The following is a 25,102-nucleotide window of genomic DNA, read 5'->3' as shown; positions in this document are numbered from 1 at the left end:
AAAAAATCATTTTCTTTAATGTTTTGTTTAATGTCTTGGATGACGGAACACTTAAAAATAACAAAACTAAAAAAAATTATTTAGTGCTTGTCGTAGTCATCTAGTGCTGCCATAACAGAAATACCACAAGTGGATGGTTTTAACGAAGAGAAGTTTATTTCCTCACAGTCAAAGTAGGCTAAAAGTCCAAATTCAGGGCGTCAGCTCCAGGGAAAGTCTTTCTGTCTCTGTCGGCCTTCTCATCAGTGTTCCCCTGGACTAGGAGCTTCTTGGCGCAGGGACCCCGGTCCAAAGGACCCGCTCTGCTCCCGGCACTGCTTTCTTGATGGTATGAGGTCCCCCTGTCTCACTGCTCACTTCTGTCTTTTATATCTCAAGAGATGACCTCAGGACACAATCCAGTCTTGTACATCAGGTCCTGCCTTACTAACACGACTGCCACCCATCCTCCCTCATTAACATCACAGAGGCGAGTTTACAACGTACAGGAAAATCACACAGTACCAGGAATCATGGCCTAGCCAAATTGATACACACATTTTTTGGGGGACATAATTCAAACCATGACAGCATTTATGCCCATTTTGTTATTCTGATATTCTAAAGTGTCTTTTTTGTGATTCAATTGTTAAATGTTTGAACTTCAAGGGAAATAAGATTAGCTCTTTGAGATTAGAGTTTGTTAATTCGTAATTAAGTGATGGATGATGTCTTAAACAGTGAAACTCTTATTTAGGAAATTTAAAAATATAATTTAAAACTATTAATGTAATTTACATAAATTTTCATTTACGTCAATGCTATATTCTACTGTAAAATGGAATACATATATGTACTTATTTATATATACATATTTTTAGTAGAATTAACATTTCATAAAACCTGCTTAGAAGATTCATTGGCATAACAAGCCCTTTTATCTTTTCTTCTTTAAATATCTCAGTGAATGGCTTTACCATCTACCCAGTATCTCAAGTCAATAACCTGGAGTAATCCCTGACTTTATTCACACATCTGAATTCAATTTCTCATCAAGTTCTCACTAGGAATTTTTTGCTGTATGTTAAAAAATCCCAACATGAATTAGTTTTTAAGCATAGAGTGTGATTTATTATAAGGATTCTGGCATGACTCATGAAGTTCAAGGCAACGATCAAGGTGGGCCTTCACATTGAACTGGAACCAAGGACTTGAGTATCTTCAGGCTCTCTCTCTCCTTTTTTTGTTTCTACTTTTCTTCACACATTCACTTTATTCTTACCTCTCATTAGCTTTCTCTCCTATACAGTGAGTATAATAGAATATAGCCAACCATATTTGTTGAATGAACAAGAATACAGACAACATTGTTTCGTTTTTGTTTTTTTTCCAGATTAATATCCACAAATCCATAGAGTATAATTTCTGTTGGTTATTAAAAAGGGTTAAAATATTGCTGAATAAACATTCTAGAAATGTTGCTGTTGTTGTTAGGTATATCAAGTGAGTTCTGACTCATAGCAACCCTATGCAAAAAACAGAATGAAACGCTGCCCGTTCCTGAGCCATCCTCACAATAATTACTATGTTTGAGCCCATTGTTGCAACCACTGTGTCAAACCATCTTGTTGAAAGTCTTCATCTTTTTTGCTGACCATCTGCTTTACCAAGCATGATGTCCTTCTCCAGGGACTTGTCCCTCCTTATAACGTGATCAAAGTACATAAGATGAAGTCTCATCATGTTCCCTTCTAAGGCGCATTCAGGCTATACTTCTTCCAAAAAAGACTTGTTCATTCTTCTGGCAGTCCATGGTATATTCAATATTCTTCGCCAACACCACAATTCAAAGACGTCAATTCTTTTTTGGCCTTCCATATTCATTGTCCAGCTTTCGCATGGAGGCAATTGAAAATACCATGGCTTGGGTCAGGTGCACTTCAGTCCTCAAAGTCATATATTTGCTTTTTAACATTTTAAAGAGGTCTTTTGTGCAGTAGATTGCTCAATGCAATATGTCCTTTGATTTCTTGACTGCTGCTTCTATGCGTGTTGATAGTGGATCCAAATAAAATGAAATCCCTGACAACTTCAATATTTTATCTGTTTATCGTGATGTTGCTTATTGGTCCAGTTGTGAGGATTTTTGTTTACGTTGAGGTGTAATCTATACTGAAGGCTGTGGTCTTTGATCTTCATCACTAAGTGCTTCAAGTCCTCCTCACTTTCAGCAAGCAAAGTTTGTGTCATTTGTATATCACAGGTTGTTAATGAGTCTTCCTTTAACCCTGATACCATGTTCTTCTTCATATGGTCCATCTTCTGGGATTATTTGCTCAGCATACAGTTTGAATAAGTATGGCGAGAGGTTACAACCCCGCCATACACCTTTCGTATCCCCTTGCTCTGTCCCAAAGACTGCCTCTTGGCCTATATACAGGTTCATCACGAACACAATTGAGTGTTTTGGAATTCCCATTCTTTGCAATGTTATCCATACTTTGTTATGACCACACAGTTGAATGCTTTGTGTGGTCAATAAAGCATAAGTAAACATCTTTCTGGTATTCTCTGCTCTAAGCCAAGATTCTTCTGACATCAGCACTTATCCCTTGTTCCATGTCCTCCTCTGAAACTGGCTTGAATTTCTGGCAGTTCCTTTAGATGTTCTGCTGCACCCATTTTTAAATTATCTTCAGCAAAATTTTATTTGTGTGTGATATTGTTCAATAATTTCTGCATTCTATTGGATCAACTTTCTTTGGAATGGGCATAAATATGGATCTCTTGCAGTTGGTTGGCCTGGTAGCTGTCTTCCAAATTTCTTGGCATAGACAAATGAGCGCTTCCAGCATTGCATAGTTTGTTGAAACATTGAATATATATTCTGTCAATTCCTGGAGGCTTTTTTTTTCTTCGGTGTCCTCAGTGTAGCTTGGAATTCTTCGTTCAGTACCATCTGTTCTTGATTATATACTACCTCCTGAAATGGCTGAACGTAAACCAGTTTTTTTTGTATAGCGACTCTGTGTATTCCTTACATCTTCTTTTGATGCTTCCTGCATTGTTCAATATTTTGCCCATAAAATCCTTCAGTATTGCAACTCGAGGCTTGAATTTTTTTCTTCAGTTCTTTCAGCTTGAGAAATGGTAAGCGCATTCTTCCCTTTTGGTTTTCTAACTCAAGGTCTTTGCACATTTCATTATAATACTTTACTTTGTCTTCTTTAACTGCCCTTTGAAATCTTTGTTCAGCTCTTTTACCTTTCTTCCTTTCTCTTTAGCTACTCTATGTTCAAGAGCAAGTTTCAGAGTCTCTTCTGACATCCGTTTTGGTCTTTTCTTTCTTTTCTGTCTTTTTAATGACCTTTTGCTTCCTTCATGTATGCTGTCCTTAATGTCATCCCACAACTCATCTAGTCTTCCATCATTAGTGTTCAAAACATCAAATCTAAACTTGAAATGGTCTCTAAATTTAGGTGGGATGTACTCAAGATTTTATTTTGGTTCTTGTGGACTTGGTTTAATTTTCTTCAACTTCAACTTGAACTTGCATAAGAGCGTGTTCCATAGCTGGCCACTAGTCTGTCAGTTTGTGTACTGTGGTGGCTTGCATGTTGCTGTGATGCTGGAAGCTATGCCAGCAGTATTTCAAATACCAGCAGGGTCACCCATGATTGACAGGTTTCAGAGGAGCTTCCAGACTAAGACAGACTAGGAAAAAGGACCTGGTGATCTACTTCTGAAAAATAGGCCAGTGAAAACCTTATGAATAGCAGCAGAACATTATCTCATATAGTGCCAGATGATGAGCTCCTCTGGTTGGAAGGCACTCAAAATACTACTAGGGAAGAGCTGCCTCCTCAAAGCAGAGATCACCTTAATGACATGGATTGAGTCAAGCTTTAGGGACCTTCATTTGCTCATGTGGCACGACTCAAAGTGAGGACAAACAGCTGCAAACATCCATTCTAGAAACAGATGTTTTTAATCAAGCAGGAAAACCTTTTAATTTATGAATATTGCATAAACAGTTTTTCTTATTTAACCACATTAATGGTCATTTATACCCAATTGTTGCCCTGAAAGAATAATTTATGAGACATTTATACAAGACAATAGTCAAATGTTCTTTAACATATAAGGATACTCTGTTGCACATAGCTACCAATTTACACTGACATGTATCTACTCATCACGTCTTAGTTTATCAAATTTCGAGAATCTAGATATTACTGCAACTCTGAATTAAAACGACAAGAACTTTATTAGCTAAGATGATTTTTAACTACTAAAAGTGCAGTTATTCAAGCTCTTTATTTCAAAAAGTATCATTATTTTTAAAACTACCTTACATTAGAAAATAGTTTCACTTGGAAACAAAAGCCTAAAGTTATATATAGTAAAATTCTGAAGTGAAAACAAGAGTAAGAGTTTAGGTATTATCTTAATAATTGCTTTAGTATTGTCAAAAAAAAAATCATATTAAGCCAATAATAGAAATTGATCTGAAGTTTATTTAATACACAATTTGCAAATTGGGGTAACATTTTGACTAGCAAGTCAACAAAGTTCTGAAGATGAGAGAACCTCTAAAGATTCTTATACCCAATCTTATCAGCATTGCCAGGGAGAAAGGGCCAGAACAGAACTGATAAGCAATTCATGGTCAGGAAGGATTCATACAGCATTGTCTTGAAGAAAAATTAATTGCTGATTTTACTCTAAAACATAGCTCCCAGTCTGACCCTTGGAGACTCTGTTTCCTGAAACTGATTGAATTCTTCAAAAGAGCACAATGCCCAAGGCAAATTGGTCTTACTAGCTTATCTAGACCATTGTTTGACTCAAAGATGACTTTTAGAAACTCCTTTCTTCAAGGCTCAAAGTTCAAAAAGACATCTAACGGGCAATGGCCTTTGCGGATCACCCCAACTCCATGGACTCTAGAAGGCTGGATTCCAGGAGAATTAAAACTGTTTCTCATTATCTATTAATATTATATCAGAAAGTTAGAATTTTTATAGCATTAATTATAGAGCACTTTGCATATGTATTTATTAAAGTATGCACTTCTTTCAAATCGATAAACCATACCTGTGTAGTTTAGTTTGTACCTCTCTTGTGTCTATTTTTGTTTTTGTGTTTTTTAAATTTCAGCTAGCTTCTGTTATCACAAGGCCTCTCTTACGAATCATGCTCCCAGATCATAGTAGGCATGGCTAAGGGAAACAAACTAATGTAAATATTAACATACTTAAAATACTTATTATACATACAAACAACAAAACACGCCAGTTAATAAATTAGTTTAGCAATATCTATACACTTGATCACTTATTCCATCCATTTACATAGAAAAATTAGTAGTTGATTACAATGTTGCCGGGTGAAAGCCCCAGGGTTTGCTCAGCCAAAGTGGGAGATCAGGAAGATGCCTTTATTTCCTTGTACAAGCAAAGGAGCATTCAGGGCTGTTGCCTCCAAGACTGCTCACAGGCAGCTTGAGGAGGTGGGCTTTTACAGAGAGCAGACAAGGAAATGTAAATTCATCATGAATATTCAGGATTGACCTTCACACAAATGCTCAGAGCTTGGGGATGACTATGTATTTTCTTTAGACAAGGGTTCTATTCCCCAGGATGGAGGAAGAGGTTGATTTTCTTTCATTAGGATGTTAATTCTCCACCCAGAGGCAGGTTGAGGCCATCTATGGCCTGTTCTGTGGTTAACTTGTCAAGGAAAATTTCAGAAGAATGTGCAGCTTATTCTGCTTGGTGCAGGAGGATAAACCAGAGCAGGTATTTCTTAGTTGGGCTCTGAGGTTACCTGCCTCAATACAGAGAAGTTCACGTCAATAGTTGTCCCAACTCTGAGCCACTCACTTCAATTCCTAAAATGTAGGGTCATAACAAGTAGTTTTTGCTGTTGTTGTTAGTTGCTATGAAGTAGATTTTGATTCATGGTGACCCCGTGTGTGTGCATAGTAGAACTGTTCCGTATGGTTGCCAAGGCTGTGACCTTTTGGAAGCAGATTACCAGAACTGTCTTCCCTGGAGTCTCTGGATATATTTGAACCACCAACCTTTCAGCTAGAGTGCTTAACTGTTTATGCCACCCAGGGACTCCAGGGACCCAGATAGCTTTTGCTACCACTCTATTAAAAAAAAAAAAAACCCAGAATCTATACATTGTTTCTCTTCCCAATACTGAATGAAGTCTGAGGTCTTCATACTAATAATTATGCTAAGAGCCATATGTTGTTTTTGAAATTAATCTTCCTCATGGGTGATTCACTCTAGTCATTTTATGAACAAGTGTACATATTTTTTAATGGTGCTTAAGAAAAAAAAAAAGCATTGCTGTGGAGTTGAATTCCCACTCATAGTGTCTGTATAGAACAGAGTAGAACTGCCCCATATGGTTTCTAAGGCTGTAAATCTTTACAAAAGCAGACTGCCACGTCTTTCTTCTGTGGAGCAGCTAGTGGGTTTGAACCACTGATCTTTTGGTTAGCAGTAGAGTGCTTAATCACTGTGCAACCAGGGCTCCTAATGGTGCTTAAGGAAGGGATTTCTACCAAATGAGAACTTAAGCACTATTTGCAACTGCTAGAGATCTTTGTACTTTCCCAGGAATATCTTTGTTGTGAATTGAAATTCTGCAGTCAGACACTAGATTTCAAATGCAGGGAAAGACAGATAAGGGAGAGGAAGGGCAAATAATTCTTCCTGACAAGCACTTAATTAGCATCTTAATGGAGTATCCACTTTCCTGAGAAGAAGTTGTGCTGATGTATGCCCTATTTTGTAAGGGCAAGATAGGGTTTCCTTTTTTTTCCTTTTGCATAAGGCCCTAGGTTCCTTTTCTGCAGTACCAACTGAATGCACAAGTAGTATTTACATAACATCCTGACAGATGAACCCCCTTTCCTGCTCAAAACTCACTGGGAATCATTAAAAATAACTGTCAGGGTACGTGGAGAATCAAGTGAACTAAACCTACTGGGAAGAGTTTGTTGTTAACTGTGTTTTAGATCTATATTTTCTTTGTTGTTTTATTTGTCCATTACCCTAAATGTGAAACTTTCTCCTCTGTCCTTAGCTTCCATCACTCAGCTGACAGCCTCACATCTCCAAGAAAACTGAAGCAATTGGAAGAGACACTCTCCCACCACTGCATCTACCTGCCTGCCTGCCTCCACGTCCCTAAACTCTAGCTTCTCTCCTAAACGTTGCATGCATCTAGCTTAGGGCTATCCCATTCCCTATCTCCCATTGAAGGTCATTGCTCCAGCAATTATCCCTTTTCTTTCCTGCATCATCAATTTTTCTCTCTCTAAGACATCATTCCCATCAGCATACAAACATTTTTCCCATCTGAAAACAAAGAACAAAAAGATCCAAAAAACTCTCTTAATTCCACTCTGTCTTCCAGCTCCTGCACCATTTCTCTCCTTATAATTAGAGCAAAAACTTCTTGAAAGAGTTTGCCATACTCCCTGCAACTCCAGATTCCCTCCTCTCCATTCTTTCTTGGCACACTTAAAATTTTTGTCTCCACTGCTCCATCAAAACTCTACTTATCACAGAGTAACCTCCACATTGCTGAATCCTTGTCATTTCTCAATGCTCAATTTCTTGACCTATCAGTAGCGACTGACACAATTAGATCTTTCTTTCTCCTTCTTGAAACACTTGGATTCCAGGACACCACACTCACTTGTTTTTGTTTTCCTTCTTAGTCTCTTTGCTGGTTTCTCCTTTTCTCTGAGACATTTTAATGTTGGAGTGTCTCTTTTCTCTACCTCCACTCATTCCCCTGGCTATGTCATCTAGTCTCATGGTTTAAATACTGTATATGTACTGATGACTCCCAAATTTAGATCTTCAACTTAAACCTTCCCCTGAAATTCAGACCATCTGTCTGCTTAGCATCTCCATTTGACAGTAAGCATCTCAAACTTACCATGTCCAAACTGAGCTCCTAATATTTTCCCAAAAAGCAGCTCCTCCTGAAGTTTTCTCCATGGCAATTTATGGTAACTGTACCTGCAGTTGCAAAGGCCAAAAGCTTGGAATAATCTTTATTGCCCCTCTGTCCCTTCTGCCATATTTAGGGAAAATTTTGTTCAATCTACCATCAAACATATCCATAAATCAGCCACTTCACATCACCCTCATTACCACCACCATGGTCTAACCAACACTGTCTCTCACCTGAATTATTAAATAGCCTCCAACTGCTCTCCTTTCTTTAGCCTTTAATCTCTTTTACATAGAAAACTCTGTAGATTATTCTCAAGATAGCAGCCAGGGATCATGCTAAAAAATAAGTCAGATCATACCATTCCAATGCTGAAAACCTGATAACAGCTTGTCATTTCACTTGACATAAATGCCAAAGTCTTTAATATAACACACAGGACCCCCTATGACCCTCCCCTCCTTTCCTCTATGAACTCTTCTGCTATTTTCACCCTTATTCACTCTGCTTCAGTCATGCTGGCCTCCTCATTGTTACTTCAAGCTCTTGGTGTTCCTCCTGCCTACAGTGCTCTTCTCTAAGGGGCTCACATGGCCAGCTCCTTACTTCATTCAGGCTTTTACTCCAAAGTCACCTGCTCAAGGAGCCCTTGACTGACCACTCTAAGATTTCAACTCCTTCCAGCCACATCTCACCACCCCTACACTCCCTATCCTCTAGTGCTCTATTTTTCTCCTTGACACTTACCAGATGTTTACTTACTTATCTTGTTTATTGTCTGAATCCTTCACTAGAATGTAAGTTCCACAAGGACAGTATGAATATATTTTTTACTGTTTTCTTCACTGTCTGTTATGTTGTAGTCATATAATAAAAGTTTTTTGAGTGAATAAAGGAATGAATGAATGATTGTTCCTGCTAGTTCGTGACTTTATGCACAAATGAAGAGAATAACAGCTTAGTCCATTGCAGTGTAACATTTATAATATCCAGAAAGCTGGTTTGCACACATTCTTTAATTCAAAACATTCAGTTTCATACCAAAAAAAAACAAAAAACAAATTGTTGTTATGTTCTAGAAGTAATTTATTAGACAAATTATGACAATTGATAATTGTCTCATTATAAATAGGTAGAATAAATTGTTACCAAAATTAATGTGACATTTTTAGGAGTTTTCACATTAAAATACCATGGATATACTGATGATAAATGTTATGATCTTGATTCAGTTAGCCTGTGTCCAAAAGGTGAACATGTTGTTGTTGTTAGGTGCCATCGAGTTTGTTCTGACTCATACTGACCCTACGTACAACAGAACAAAACACTGCCCAGTCCTGTGCAATCTTCACAATCATTGTTATGCTTGAGCCCATTGTTGTAGCCACTGCATCAATCCATCTCTTTGAGGGTCTTCATCTTTTTTGCTGACCCTCTACTTTACCAGGCATGATGTTCTTCTCCAGGGACTGATCTCTCCAGATAACATGTCCAAAGTATGTGAGACATAGTCTCATCATCCTTGTTTCTAAGGAGCATTCTGGTTGTACTTCTTCCAAAGAACATATTTAATACAAATCAGATGTCTTTACAAAGAACAGTGTCACTAAAAAATAGAAATATTTCATTTATCTTAAAACATTGTAATATAGTTAATTTATATGATAGAATGTACCTAATGTTGCTTGAGACTTGCTGATCTTAGCCCTCTTGAATCTTGGTCCAATGAGTTCCTATCTCTTGCTTATAGCCTTATTATCTGTCTGTCTTCTGTTCAAGTTAAAGGCTTTGGAGGTAAACTCTTTCCTTTGCCCCTTTACCAGTTTATCCAGGCTTTACTCTGTAGATTTCTCTTTATCTGCCAAAGCAATTACGAAATTGGTTTTTACATTGTGCATATTTCTTGTCCTCACACCATATTCTGTCATGACCCAGGAGTTATTGGGTATTAGAGTGTAGCTGAACATTGTATTGTTTTGTAGTCTGTTTTACCAAGCCCATTCAACATTTCCTCTCTTTGGATATTTAAAAATTTAAATATTGCTTTGTAAGTGAAAACCACTTGACAGCTTATAGGGTGTTTGATAATGTATAACCTCATCTAAGACTAATCGGTGAGAACAATTATAACAATTGTAGTTTTAATTACTATATTTAATAATACATTTCTCAAGCTATAATTCAGAGCAGAAAGGTAAAGCTGACTTTAGCTCGGACTTAAACCGTAACATTCTCTTAGCTTCCATCTTAGTTACTATAGGTTTATTTTAAGTTTCACAGTCCTCATAAGGTTTACTAGAGTGACCTTTACTCCATCTGTATTTGAATTAAATTTAAATCTCTGTGAAGCTGCATAAATTAAAAATTCAATGTAGACAGTGCTAAAATATAAATAAATGTATAAATATAAAAGATAGGAAGTAAAATTTCAAATAAAAAGATATTTTAAAAATAATTTCAGCCAGCTGATCACTAGAATAAAATACTTTAAATTTATAAACCAGGTCTGTGAAGAAAAGCTATGATGTCCTCACCCACAGAATTGGCTGTCTTCATTTTGGAAGACAATTTCAAACCTCCAGCATTGTATTAGTTTTCTATTGTTATGGTAGCAAGTTACCGTAAATTTAGTGGATTGAAACAACACAAATTTATTATCTTACAGTTCTGTCTGTTTAAAGTCTTACATGTATCTCATTGGCTTAAAATCAAGATGTCAACAGGATTGGGTTCCTTTCTGGGTGCTCTAGGGGAGAATCTGTTTCCTTGCCTTCTCTGGTTATTAGATGCCGCGTGCATTCTTTGTTTCATGGTTCCTTTCCTTCATCTTCAAAGCCACAAGGCAAGTCATGTCCATCTCACATCACATCACTCTGACCTTTCTTCCATCATCAGATCTCTCTCTTTGACTCTTCTTTTCTGCCTTCTCCTTCCACTTTCAAGGACCCTTGTGAATACAATGGACCCACCTGGATAATACAAAATAATTGTCCCATTTTAAGGTCAGCTGATTAGCAACCTTAATTCCATTAAAATAAAACAAACAAAAAAACCTGTTGCCATTGGGTAGATTCTGCCCCATAGGAGTTCCAAGGCTGTAATCTTTACAGAAGCAGACTGCCACATGCAATCTTAATTCCCCTTTGCCATTTAACTTCACATATTCACGGTTCTAGAGATTAGGACAGGAGACCTGAAAGGTCAGTGGTTCAAATCTACCAGCCCCGCTCCACAGGAGAAAGATATGGCAGTCTGCTTCCATAAACATTTACAGCCTTGGAAACCCTATAAAACAGTTCTATTCTGTCCTATAGGGTAACTATGAGGTGGACAAGACATGTAAAAATGGCATGGCAGTGGTGTCTGGCCTCCTCTAACTTTGCAAGGGGGAAGGAGAATCAAGAGCAACAGCCCAAGACTGATTCCTATGAGGCAGAAGTCAGACATGCCTCCTCTCTCCACCATCTTTACCAGTTCGGACAACAACTGTCCCTCCCACAGCACCCTCTACTTCTCTGATGGGTTCAATAATTCATTGCATTGGCTACGCAGAACTCACAGACAATAGTCAGAATTACGGTGTTTATTAGGGAAGTAGCATGTTACAATTCAGGTTCAGAAACACTTAAGGTACAGTTCTTCCATCAGGAAAGCCTCTTCTCAGCCGTGTCCACAGGCGCATCTCTCTCTGGCCCTTGGCTTTTGCCCTGCTAGGGCAAGTGTTACAAAGCTCTTTCAGCTCCACCAGTAAGTACCTGGAGGCACCCCACACCTCCAGTAAGCCTCGGCCCCAAAGGCCCTCAGCTCTAGCTCTGTGGGTCAGTAAACCTAGATCTACTAAGTGCCCAAAGGCACCCTACTCCTCTAGCAAACCTCCTGCCCGAAGGCACTCACCTTTCTTGCTCTATGGGGTGGAGCCGTCTCCTGCCAGTCTCTCCTGCTGCTGTTTCTCTGCCACCGCTTCCTTCTCTTCACTGTTACAGGTCTCTTTCTCTCTGTTTCTTGGTTCCAGGAACTTCTCAGTGCAGGGATCCCGGGTCCAAAGGATGTGCTCCACTCTTTGCTCTTCTTCCTTGGTGATGGTGAGATCCTCTTCATGCTCTGGAATTGGCTCTCTTTTAAGCCTAACAGAATGGCAAAACTGACCAATCCCCTTGGTGGGCCACAATTACCTTATTTGAACAGTCACACTCAATCACTTGGGTGGGAGTTACAAGACCATGGCAAGAAAGGCCACACAAAAGTGATTCATCACACCACAGACAGCAACAGGTTTTTGAGGAATTTGGAAGTGGACAACTTTGGGGGTACATTATTCTCTCTACCACAAGCCCTATCTCCTCAACTTCATTTTGAATTAATGATACTCAAAAGGTTCAGAGAATAGAAAGAGAACCAACATTAAACTATAAGATAGGTAACATGCATTTTAAAGGTGAGTCTGTGGAGTCTCCAAGAGATAATGTAATTTGCCTGCCCGCTGAAACCCTTTTGAACTCAAATCTGTCCTACTCTGCAGTCTATACTTCTTCCATTAATTACAATGCACTCTATAGAGTGTGTTGCCTATAGGATATGTTCTGGAAATCTGCTGGTTAACATGCATTTTGTTCACTTAAAACTGCCCTTAAGCATTCATGACATCGTGTATCAATAGCAATAATGCTTTCTCTATGGTTGATCTCAGTGAAATTAATGAATGTATTTAAGAAGCTTTTTTTTGAAAACAGATTAAATCTGTCAGTGTTTTATGGTGGTATACTCAGAACATTATAGTTCTGTCATAATTATAATGGAAATTTTGTATGAACAATGCAAAACATGCCTTGACATCTCTCTTGCAGAAAAAGTTAGTGTACTCTTTTGTTTGGCTAGAGTTAACTTTAATCAGCCCGTTAACACAGACATTTAGGAGATCTCACTTGCGATACTTAGGAAGCAGCCACTTAACATAACGCATCCTGCCAAGTTCAAGTGAATACAATACATAATAGAACACAATTTAGTGAAATAAGAGAATAGAGAGATCCAAACGACAAACCTTGTCAAGAACAAATCTGTCAGTACTCAAAAGAAACAATATTTTTTATATATAGCTCTCAGTATTGTCTTTGGTATTTAAAATATATATATATCATTAAAGTATTCCATAATAAACCTTTACAGTTTTGTAAGCAAAAGGCATTTCTCATACAGCACCAATCTTTTTTTTTATCTGAAGTTAATTTAGTCCCAATGTCCAAGCAAAAATCTGGCACACTGTCTTGTACTTTGTAGGCACTCTATAGATATTTGTTGGAATAATGAAGATAAATACTTGATCCCAAAAAATGAGTCTTAAGAAATCAGACATTTAATTTATATAAGTAGGGCTAATATTTACATAAGAAATGTATGTGAAATTAGTGATATCATCGCTTGTCTTCATGAAGTTAAATGTATACACGTTTTAGAGGAAGTATAATTTTATTGCCAAGTATCTTAGTTATCTAGTGCTGCTATAACAGAAATACCACAAGTGGATGGCTTTAACAAACAGGAATTTATTTTCTTACAGTTAAGGAAGCTAGAAGTCCGGCCCTGGAGAAAGGTCCTCATTCCTTGGCTTCCTAGTAATCTTCATGTGGCATGGCATCTATCCTCTCCCATCTTTGCTTCTCTGCTTGCCTTAATCTGCTCTTTTTATATTTTGTAAGAGATTGACTCAAAACACATCTTACATTAATCCTGCCTCATTAACATAACAAAGACAATCCATTCTCAAATGGGATTATAACCACAGGCATAGAGGTTAGGATTTACAACACATAGTTTTTGGGGACACAATTCAATCCATAACACCAAATTATGGGGAAAATATCCGTTAACTAAATTTATATGCATCTTTCTGAGCACATGAAATTATCAGCCTGCAAAATGCCTCAAAAATCTTAAAAATGCCACTGTAGAATTTATCAGGACTTCCACTAACAGTGACATTGACTTAGGTTATTTTTTTAAGATTGTTTGGTTTGACCTAACTTTGAATTATATCCATCTGTCTGCACTAAAGCAGAAAAAATAGCTATAAGCATAATAGAAAAATATAGATGCCTACTGTAAGATGGGACCATAGTTAGGCATCCGCTAACTTGAGAGAGAAAAAATGACACTTCTCTGACTGTTTTTTTTTTCCCACTGAAATAAAAAAAACACATACATTATACCATAATACAAAAAAGACATGGCGAGTTCTCATAAGGTGGGAAAATGACTAACAATTTTAAATGGGGGAAGAAAAAAGTGTCCTGTTTTATAGTAATTTTATTATTTCAATAGAAGATCCCAAATAAGTTTTATGGATATATGTGCTGGAAAAGACTCTTCACTTGGGGCTTCCGTATTTCAATCATGTATTTTTTCTTTGGGGAAAAAAAAAAGGCGAAGCAAACTGAAACAAGGCACTATACTACCTGCTGGATTATATGGTCATTTCACAAATATGTGTGGATCACCTACAATACGATGGGCATAAATATTTATCAAGATCCTACTATTGAGGATACAACAACAAACAAAACCAGTCCCCTACCTTGAGGAGTTTATAATCTACAGCTGCCTACCCGGGCACAAGATACAGAGATAAGCATGTGCACTTCCTGTTCTTAAGGATTGACCTAAAGGGCACAAGAAGGGAACCACTTTCAAAATTGGTTTTTTGGAACTCTAATGACATTTTGTAATGTTCCAAAGGAAAGCATACAACTTCTTTATATATTTCCCCTCCATGATTCAGCTGAAACCTGGCTGACCTCCACATACCTGACTTCACTGCAGTCCTTTCAAGAACAAGCCTTTTTATTATCCCACACCCCAAATTCCTAAAGCAATTTTAGCATTCTCTTAGTCTCACTTTTCCTATTCTAGATCATTATCCTTCTACATTCATGCGAGAATCCTTTAAATCTTATAGTATCCAAAACTACAACCCTCTAACTTCCTCCTTTCTGTCATCTTTCTGATAAAACCATCTTTCTCCACATTTATTGCAAGGTTTGGCCCACAGTTTACAGATTTCTTTCTATCTCATTTCCCTCAATTCTCCTGGAAGATTTCCATATCCAAAAACCAAAACCAAACCCACTGCTGTCAAGTCGATTCCGACTCCTAGCGATCCTATAGGACTGAGTAGAACTGCCCCATAGAGTTTCCAAGGAGTGCCTGGTGGATTTGAACTGCCAACCTTTTGGTTAGCAAAGGTAGCTCTTAAACACCATGCCACCAGGGTTTCCTTCCACATCCAAGCAGAGGTCAAATCCAACGGCCTCGTTGAACTGCTAGTTGTAATCTTCAAATCCAATCACTTTCACCTCCACAATGTTTCAGTATCCATTCCCATGGCAACACACTCGATCTTACCATCTGAAAGTTCCCCAGCCTGGTAATTTAAACCTCCAACAATCCTTTCTTTCATCGAATCCCTTCCCTTTCAGCTCTCTCAAACTCTTTCTCCCAGTAACCTTGCTCTTAAACTGAATTAGACCTTTAGTCCCCCTGTCTTGACCCTCTATTACTTCCTTCCCTATGCTTTGGACATTTTGAGGTTTATAACCTCCCCCACTTTTTCTACCAAAAACCCATCTCCATAGAGTTGATGCCTACTCATAGCAACCCTATAGGACAGAGTAAAACTGCCTCATAAGAGTTTCCAAGGTTGTAAATCTTTACGGAAGCAGACTGCCACATCTACAGAACTGCTGGAAAGTTCGAACCATTCACCTTTGGGTTGGCAGCCAAGCGCCTAACCATTGCGCCACTTTATTGTCACTGTAGTTTAGGAAAAAGAATTTGAAAGAGCTCAAAGGGAAGGGGGTTTGATGAAAGAAGGGGTTGTTGGAGGTTTAAATTCCAGGGTTGGGGAACTTTCAGATGGTAAGGGCCAGTGTGTTGACATGACAACACTCTGTGTTAAAGGAGCACTTAATATATTGCTTTGTAGACTCCTGTTTGTCTGTATCTCTCAAACAACGTACAGAGGCCATGTTTTGTCAACATTATAGTCACCTGCCTAGCAGAGTGCCTATAGCCTTAAAAAAAAAAATAGTTGCTCTCCAGTTGGTTCTGACTCATGGCCACCCCATGTGTGTCAGAGTAGAACTGTGCTCCAGAGGGTTTTCAATGGCTGATTTTTTTGGAAGTAGATCACAAGGCCTTTCTTCCAAGGCGCCTCTGGGTAGACTTGAACCTTGGTTAGCAGCCAAGCACATTAACCATTTTCACTACCTAGGGACTACATTAGTATCATGACATGTGCATAAATAATATTAGGATGAATGACTAGACCACTAGAAATAATGAGCATAAGATGTATTTTTTCCTGTGAGTTAACAGAAATTTATCACTGAAGGGATATTATGATCATTTAATTCAACTTCCCAATTTTCTAAGAAGCCCATAGACGCAGATTTAAGTATTATCTCTGCTAATAAGTTACTTCTAATCTTGTTAAGGAGTCCTTGGTGGTACAAATGGTTAATGCACTTGGAGATTTGAGTCCACTCAGAGACAAGCACCTTGGAAGAAAGTCTGGCAATCTACTTCTGAAAAATCAGTCATCAAAAACATTATGGAGGGTTGTCCTGACATACGTGGGGTTCCCATTAGTCAGAATTGAATTCACTGAAAAGAAAACATGATTTTTAATAAAGCACTCTGGAGGCTCTGTCTCATCATGACAACTTTTTATTTTTTTAATTTTGTTAAGTCATCTTCCTCAGTTTCCTAATAGGTACATTCAAAAGACTGAAATAGACTATAGTCTCATCCTGTTCTGAAATGCTCTCATTCCAAGCACAATTTTCAAACATACAATCTGCATGCCACCTGTGTATGTGAATACTATTACACTTGACTGAGGGAAGCTCAAGGTGCAATCATTTACTTAGATTATTTGACTCTTTGGAGTAAGTTAGAGCAGTTGTCAATGAATGGATGAATGAATGAGTGGATGCTGGATTGAATGCCAATTTAGAAGAGTTCTAATATTTTCTGACCTCGTTTGATATTTTGAGTTGCAAATAGGGAAATAAGAACAGAAATTTTGAATCTCTCTGTGACTTTGTGAGGGAGAATGAGAATGATAAAGAGACGAATCAGACATCTTAATCAAAACAATATTAAGTGATAAAATGTGTGATAAAGTGTGAAAAAATGAATCTGTTCCAAAGAAGGTTTTAAATTTATACAAATATACAAACAAAAGTAAAATGGATTAAAAAAAAAAAAACCAAAAACCAAAACCATGCTGTACTGTTTTAGGTTAACTCTAACTTTTTTTTTCTCTCTGTCTCTGCAGATTGGACACTGTTCTGTTTTTTACTGCCTAGGCTATCACTTTCCTAAAGCAGTTGAACAGGCCCCAGAGGACAAAAGTATCACACTGAAGGACGTGAGCTTTTCCAGCAGGGAAGCTACTGGAGTTCTGTTCTGTTGATTCAGTGTGTCTCTTCAGATCAGATGAGTGAGAGGAGCCATGCCTGTCAGCGGATTTACTGCCACTGCACACACTCATGCCAAATCAAGCAGAATCCAGAATTCCCTCTTTATGGGTGGTATCTCCAACTCCAAGGGTAAAACTGAGGATTCTGTTCAGTGATCTGCAGCAACTCTCTTACTTTTAAATATCATGGATTCTCACAGAAGAGCTTGTGGGTTAAAGCATGTGTGTGGCCTAAAGCAATCATGGATTATTAATAGGATCAATGCTCCATAACAGGGAACCAAAATGTACCTAAACCCATCATTTAAACAGAATCATACCCAAATGCCCAATATCGAGAAACATAGGACTAAAATTGGAATTCATTAACCTAATGCTCTGCCACTTCCTGTATCTTCAGTGAAAAACTGTGTTCAGGTGCTATATTCTCTGAAATATAAAACGCTCTAGTGAGTTTTAGAAAAAGCTTCAGCAATGAAAAAGGTGACACAACCTTCCTTAATGAAGGTTGTCTGTTTAACCCTGTTAACGAAATAACTAAATTGAAACTGTATTTTCCAAGCTTTCAAATTATGTAGGATTTACCGTAACTTTCAAGTTCAATAATATTGACTCAGACTCTGTGGAAGAAAATCAATACAATGAAGAACATGAGGTCGATTGTGGCTGCATTTACTAAGTTTGTACCTTACGAGGTCATTCTTCTCCCTTCAGACAGAATCTTATGTGTTTCAGAAAAATATAATTCTATACTTACTAAAAATTTCTATAGATAAAGACACCAGAATTTTTCTTTACTGGCAAATGATAACTGCTTAACAGCTTTTATTCTCAGGAAAATTCTTTATTATTATGCATTCAATGGAGTACTATGAGTTGTATTATTGCACATTATTCTTTACATCGAAAAAAAGTTCATTTTTATCCTCCTTTTTTTTTTCCCTCAAAGTCTCAATTTCCATAACGGATATTTCTCCATCATCTCCTATTATAAGATGAAAAAGCCATAATCAGATGTGACAACTCAGTTATTTTTCATTTATACTCTCTGTCTCATAACTATTTATTATTATATTCACTTCTTGTTTTTTGTTTTTGTTTTTATTTTTCCCTAATTGGAGTACTTTGTATTTGACTCATTGGGTTTTGTTTCCAGTTTATTTTTTAGTTTACGAAGGTGATTTTGAGCTCTGGAACGCTAACTGCCTTTCCTAACTTGGTGACTTATACAAATTTAATATTTTCTATCCTGTCACCCAGGCCCTATTCCAAAACAAGAGAAGACTCCTATTATTCATTTATTCAGAAGTTAACCATCCACTACCAAATATATAAATGGCAGCTTAATAAAGTTTTAAAAAGTAGATCTAACCATTAAATTAAAAAATTTTGCAGCCTAGCATAGGAAATAAGGTTGAATTATATAAACATAATGTACAATAGAATGTGATCATGAGACAGAAGTAGGGAGATGGCATTTCTATCTGTATAGATCACGGCAGGCTTCACAGAAGAGTGGAATTATAGCTAGGAGGGATAAGATTTGTCAGGCAACAGGGATGTTGGGAGAACACTGTAGTAAGAAGGCAGACAAATACACAAAGGTATGAAAAAGATGCCTGTTTAGAGGAAAGAGTAACAGTAAATTATTCAGTTTGCTTTAAACAAAATACATAGGATAAAATAAAAAAGGTTGGAATGGGAAATTTTATTGATATTTTATCATCCAAAATATAAATATATAATAAGATATTTCCCCCAGTACTCATCTACATAAAGGATATACATAGAATTCAATTTCTGGTTAATTTCTTAAGACAACCTTTCAGGAAAATTGTATTTATTTGGAAAAAGTAAGCTCTGATCACTTGTAATTGGACCAGGGTTTTGACACTACACCTTTTAGGGTATAAGGAAAATTATGTAGAACTCTGCAGTGACACTTAGGAAAGCAATAAAATATTTAGCAATCCGCTTGTGTTTGGGCACCTACAGTATTCATATAATCTGCATCTCTTGCTGATAGTGGTCTATTCAGTTTAGGTATCTAGTGTAAGGATCAGAAGACAATTAACAATTAATAAGAAGCTCAAATAGCTTACCTGATATCGTTTCTATGGTTTTAACTCCTTGTTTCAGCTACTTTACAACAATACTGTTAAATCAAAACAAAGGTTACTAAACAAGTTAAGATAAGAGCAAGAGGGCTTAAAATAATCCACAATTAATTTCTGCATTTTTCTTTGTTATGTAATTCTTCTACAAAGTCACAGAAGTGAAAAATTGCCTTAAAACATTTCAGTTCCATAAACAATGTGAATATTTCATGGGTTAAGTTGATTTTAATAATCAAAAAAGGGAATTTTTACCAAGATATATTGAAATCATCTACGAAATAGAGAAATATAAATCTAAAACCTTATTTAGCTAAATATTTTTGTCACACCTTTACAGGCTCAGATGAACTTTAAAATTATTCTTTTTATTCTGTAAGGGGCCTAGTCTTCTACATATTTATAACTTCTGATGAAGAAAAGAATTATCTCTATGTTTAATGTGTCCCAGAACTTTATCTACTCCCCAAATGATTAATCATCTGGATTTAAATATTACATGTTCGTTAATTAATTGACTTGATCTCAGTGAATTTTAAATTCCAAGTGGAAGAAAAATTAATAGTAACTCAAAAATGAAAATTCTATCATTTCAAGACAATGTGTGGCAAACCACCAACTGTAATCTCTTGCACTAAAGATGTCTTCAGATTGTTTCTATTTATCTTATCTTTAGAGGTAATGAAAGAAGAGCCTGTATATGAGGGCTTTCCTATAGAAGACCATTACAATTGCGTTGATCTCATCTTGAAAAATCTAAAGGTAAAAGACACCCTTTACTTGAGAGTGTGAGTTTTGATTATAGGTCTTTTACTCTAAAAAAAAAATTAATTGTAAATAATTGATCTAGAAGAAATATTTTGCAAAAATTTCACTTTCCTCCACATATTCAGGGCATCACTAAAAACAAGATAACTGTTTATCTATGCAGACGTACCTCTAATTTATGACAGATAAGACTGATTGAGAGCCACATTAGTTATTAAAGCCAAATCAGAAGAACAAATAATTATTGAGCACCTAATCAAGAATAAAGAAACTTCTTTATAAAAAGACCTGTGATGAACTTTGAAAAAAGTTAAACACAAATTTTTATGTAAATAAATGCTAATAAACATGGATAAATACCAAAATACAATTTCTGAGAACTACCAGTTAAGAGATTGGACTTTAGATAATTCTTGGTTCCTAACCCAGTACCTCCACTTACTGCTGTCTGTCCTTGGGCACATTATTTACTCTCCTGTGCCTTAGTTTTCACGACATTTCTTGGCCCCGGATTCAAGGATTCTGAAGGAGGAAATGATACTATATAATCGTTGTCAGTCTAGGGAATATATTTCAACCTGTGGGGCTATACCCCAAATTCAAAGAGTGCTATCTCCTATTTGGTGTAATGACTGGACACTGAGCAAGCCATTCTACCAAATCAAGCCAACTAATTCTGTGTATTGTGGCATATAGTAAGTCCACCAAATTCCATGGGTGTGAACCCATTGCTATACTTCTTGTCTTGTAAAAGGTGTCCCTTGGCTAGATCTGAATTTGTGGAGATGCAACAGCAATGAAAGAGGCTTTTTGTAAGTTCACAGATGAAGTTACTGGCAGAAGGACTATGGACATAGATTGCCTGTCAACAACCAAAATGAGTGTCTGTCCCAGTATATTTTAATTTTCTGTCCTTTCCATGTTAGAAAAGATCCAATATCATCAATCTGCCACCAGGTGCCTAGCTGTTCTCCTTAGGGAATGGTGCTATCAAAGCCTTCAGTGTTGGTCTTTGCTATTGGCAGCCCTGCCACTAGCCAGATCAGCTTTGATGAAGGAAAGTCCATGTTTTTGAGCCCATGACTAGCATTCATCTCTGCTACCATAAGCATTCCTTCTCCAGCCATGTGGACTGACTAAACAAGTAGAAGGATGACTGGGGAAAGAAACTGAGTGACATTCATAGGATGAGTCCTTTTGACAACCTGATTATTAAGATCCTCTCTAGTGGAAGCCCTCTGCCTGGCTTTTTACATGGAACAGGAATATATTTTCCCTGTGTCCATTTGAAATGTTCTTCCACTTATCCCCTTGTCACCAATATTTCCATCTTGTTTTTTCCATTTTCCTGACTATCTAAAAAAACAGTTGCCTTAGAGTCGATTCTGATTCATGGAGAACCCATGTGTGTCATAGTAGAACTGTGTTCCATGGGTTTTTTTTTTTTAATTGTATTTTAGATGAAGGTTTATAGAGCAGATTAGTTTCTCATTAAACAATTAATACACATATTGTTTTGTGACATTTGTTGCTAGCCCCACAACATGTCAACACTCTCCCCTTCTCAATCTTAGGTTCCTCATTACCAGCTTTCCTGTCTCCTCCTGCCTTCTCGTCCTTGCTCCTGGGTTGGTGTGCCCATTTAGTCCTGTTTTGTTTTATGGGCCTGTCTAATCTTTGGCTGAAGGGTGAACCTCAGGAGTGACTTAATTGCTGAGCTAAAATTGTGTCTGGGAATCATACTCTCTGGGTTTCTCCATAGGGTTTTTGATAGCTGATTTCTTCCAAGTAAATCACAGGCCTTTCTTCTGAGGCACCTCTGGAGGAACTCAGACCCCCAACCTTTTGGTTAGTAGCCAAAAGCATTAACCATCTGCATCACCCGGAGACTGTCCTGGCTATCTAGCAAACCTATTAGTGCCTGCCCATGAATTAGCGTGTATCAGTCCTTTAGGCAATCTCCCCTTTCTCACAAAGTAGACAAGCAAATGTAGCCCACAGTTCTTATCATGGGAACATTTCACTTCATCATTGTCTTTCAGGGCTACCTCTGAGTGGGGCTGTTATGCAGCAGGCATCTACTGCCAAATAGTGCCAACACACTGTACAGATCCATATCTAAAACAGGCCCGTGTTTTTCCTTTCTCCATTAACTGGTCTTTGGGAAATCCCCCAAAAGGCCATAGGTCTGTTTGAGAGAGAGAAAAGCTATCATTCTATTATTGAATTCTAATTTCATTCCCTAGTGGAAAGAAATATTACAGAATGATTTCAGTTCTTTGAAATCTATTGAGATTTGATTTGTCACCAAAGAATAGATATACTTTGGAAAAAGTTTCATGTACATCTGAAAAGAATGTGTGTTAAATGATTGTTATGTGCAGTATTCTACATTAGTCAATTAAGTTGTTTAAATACATTCCTCAAATCTTAAATCCTTACTGATGTTTTGTTTGCTTGTACACAGTCACTGTAACAAAAAGAATTGGTCGATGTTCATCCATTTCAGGAGGTAGCATACGCTCAAAAACCAATGGCAGTGAAAGAAGAAGTCTAAGCTGCACTGAAATCATTGATGAAAAACAAGTTTCCAGGAATCGATGGAATACCATCAGAAATGTTTCAACAAAGGTATGCAATGCTGGAAGCACTCAGTGGTCTACATCAAGAAATTTGGAAGACAGCTACCTGGTCAACCAACTAGAAACGATCCATATACCTGCCCATTTCAAAGAAAGGTGATCCGACAGAATGCAGAAATTATTGAACAATATCATTAATATCACACACAGGTAAAATTTTGCTGGAGGTAATTAAAAAACGGTTGCAGCAGTACATCGACAGGGAACTGCCAGAAATTCAAGCAGGATTTAGAAGAGGACATGGAATGAGAGATATCATTACTGATATCAGATGGATCTTGGCTGAAAGCAGAGAATACCAGAAAGATTTTTAAAAAAAAAAAAAAAAAAAAACCATTGACGTCGAGTTGGTTCTGACTCATAGCAACCCTGTAGGACACAGTAGAACTGCCCCATAGGGTTTCCAAGGAGTGGCTGATGGATTTGAACTGCCGACCCTTTGGTTAGCAGCCGTAGCTCTTAACCACTCAGGCTCCAGAAAAAGATGTTTATCTGTGTTTTACTGACTACGCGAAGGCATTCATCTATGTGAATCAGAAGAAATTATGGATAACATTTCAAAAACTGGGAATTCCAGAACACTTAATTGTGCTCATGAAGAACCTGTACAGAGTCCAAGAGGTAGTCATTCAAGCAGAACAAGAGGATATTGCATAGTTTAAAGTCAAGAAAGATGTATGTCAGGGTTGTATCTATCCTTTCACCATACTTATTCAATATGTATGCTGAGCAAATAATCTGAGAAGCTGGAGTATATAAAGAAGACAAGGCATCAGGATTTGAGAAAGACTCATTAACAACCTTCATTATGCAAATGACACAACCTTGCTTGCTGAAAGCAAAGAGGACTTGAAGCACTTATTGATGAATATCAAAGATCACAGCCTTCAGTATGGATTATACTTTAACATAAGTAAACAGAAAGCCTCACAACAGAACCAATAAGCAACATCATGATAAATGGAGAAAAGATTGAAGTTGTCAAGGATTTCATTTTACTTGAATCCACAATCATCGCCTATGGAAAGAGCAGTCAAGAAATCAAAGGACATATTGCATTGGGCAAACCTGCTGCAAAAGACCTCTTTAAAGGGTTAAAAAGCAAAGATGTTACTTTGAGAACTAAGGTGTGCCTGACCCAAGCCATGATATTTTCAGTCACCTCATAAGCATGTGAAAACTGGACAATGTATAAGGAAGACTGAAGAAGAATTGATGACTTTGAATTATGGTGTTGGCAAAGAATACTGAATGTACCATGAACTGCCAGAAGAACTAAAAAATCTGTCTTGGAAGAAGTACAGTCAGAATGCTCCTTAGAAGCTAGGATGGAGAGACTTTGTCTCACATACTTTGGGCATGTTATCAGGAGGGACCAGACCCTGGAGAAGGACTTCATGCTTGATAAAGTAGAGGGTCAGTGATAAAGAGGAAGCGCTGAATGAAATGGATTGACACAGTGACTGCAACAATGGGCTCAATCAGAGCAACTATGGTGAGGATGATGCAAGACGTGGCAGTGTTTTGTTCTATTGTACATAGGGTCACTATGAGTCGGAACTGACTCAAGGGCACATAACATAACATAACATAACATAACATAACATAACATAACATAACAACATAACATAACATAAAATAACATAACAAGCGTAAAACATAACATAACATAACAAACATAACATAACATATAATCTATATTTATATATTCCAATGAATATTCCCAAGCTTTGCTCTGGCACACAATTAAGTTACATGAAAACAGTTTGAGTTTTTTTGTTGTTGCTTTTAAGGTTAGCTAGGCAAGACCGTAGCAGCCTTTAATCTAGGGCTAAATTTCCCCACTACTGAGGCAATCCTCTTCTAAGTTCTCTACCCAATCTGGTGCCATGAGTTTTTCACACTGGCTACTGGGACACAAACTATTCTTATCCCAACGTGAGTTTCATAGGTTGTTCCCTGGGCTCCTGGTGGTTCTACATTCAGCTTCAGGTAGTTTCCTAGAACGCATGCTTTGACTATCTAGAACTTAGCTTAAGACTTTTGGGGTTCTTCTGCAGATGTCTATAGCTCTCTTCACTGCACATCCCTCTCTTCTCCAGTACCCTCCTCTTCCTCAGACACCCACTTTCATC

At 37.4% G+C, this 25,102-nt stretch overlaps 1 long non-coding RNA gene across 2 annotated transcripts in view; it reads left to right on the top strand.

Annotated features, from left to right (window-relative positions):
* LOC111822277 (uncharacterized) overlaps positions 1-22,989 on the top strand; it is an 82,548-nt gene extending 59,559 nt beyond the window's left edge. The window contains exons 5-6 of one of the 2 annotated variants that reach the window (XR_002825562.1): positions 17,300-20,319; positions 22,793-22,989. This is a non-coding gene — a long non-coding RNA (uncharacterized LOC111822277). Of the gene's footprint in view, positions 1-7,083; positions 8,422-17,299; positions 20,320-22,792 lie in introns of those variants that run through there. The other variant, XR_002825563.1, reaches the window with a different exon arrangement.
* The last annotated feature ends 2,113 nt before the right edge of the window (positions 22,990-25,102 follow it).

Source organism: Trichechus manatus, unplaced genomic scaffold (genome assembly GCF_000243295.1).
Source record: "Trichechus manatus latirostris isolate Lorelei unplaced genomic scaffold, TriManLat1.0 scaffold00150, whole genome shotgun sequence".
NCBI classification, from domain to species: Eukaryota; Metazoa; Chordata; class Mammalia; order Sirenia; family Trichechidae; genus Trichechus; species Trichechus manatus.
This window is presented reverse-complemented; position numbering and strand designations above follow the sequence as displayed.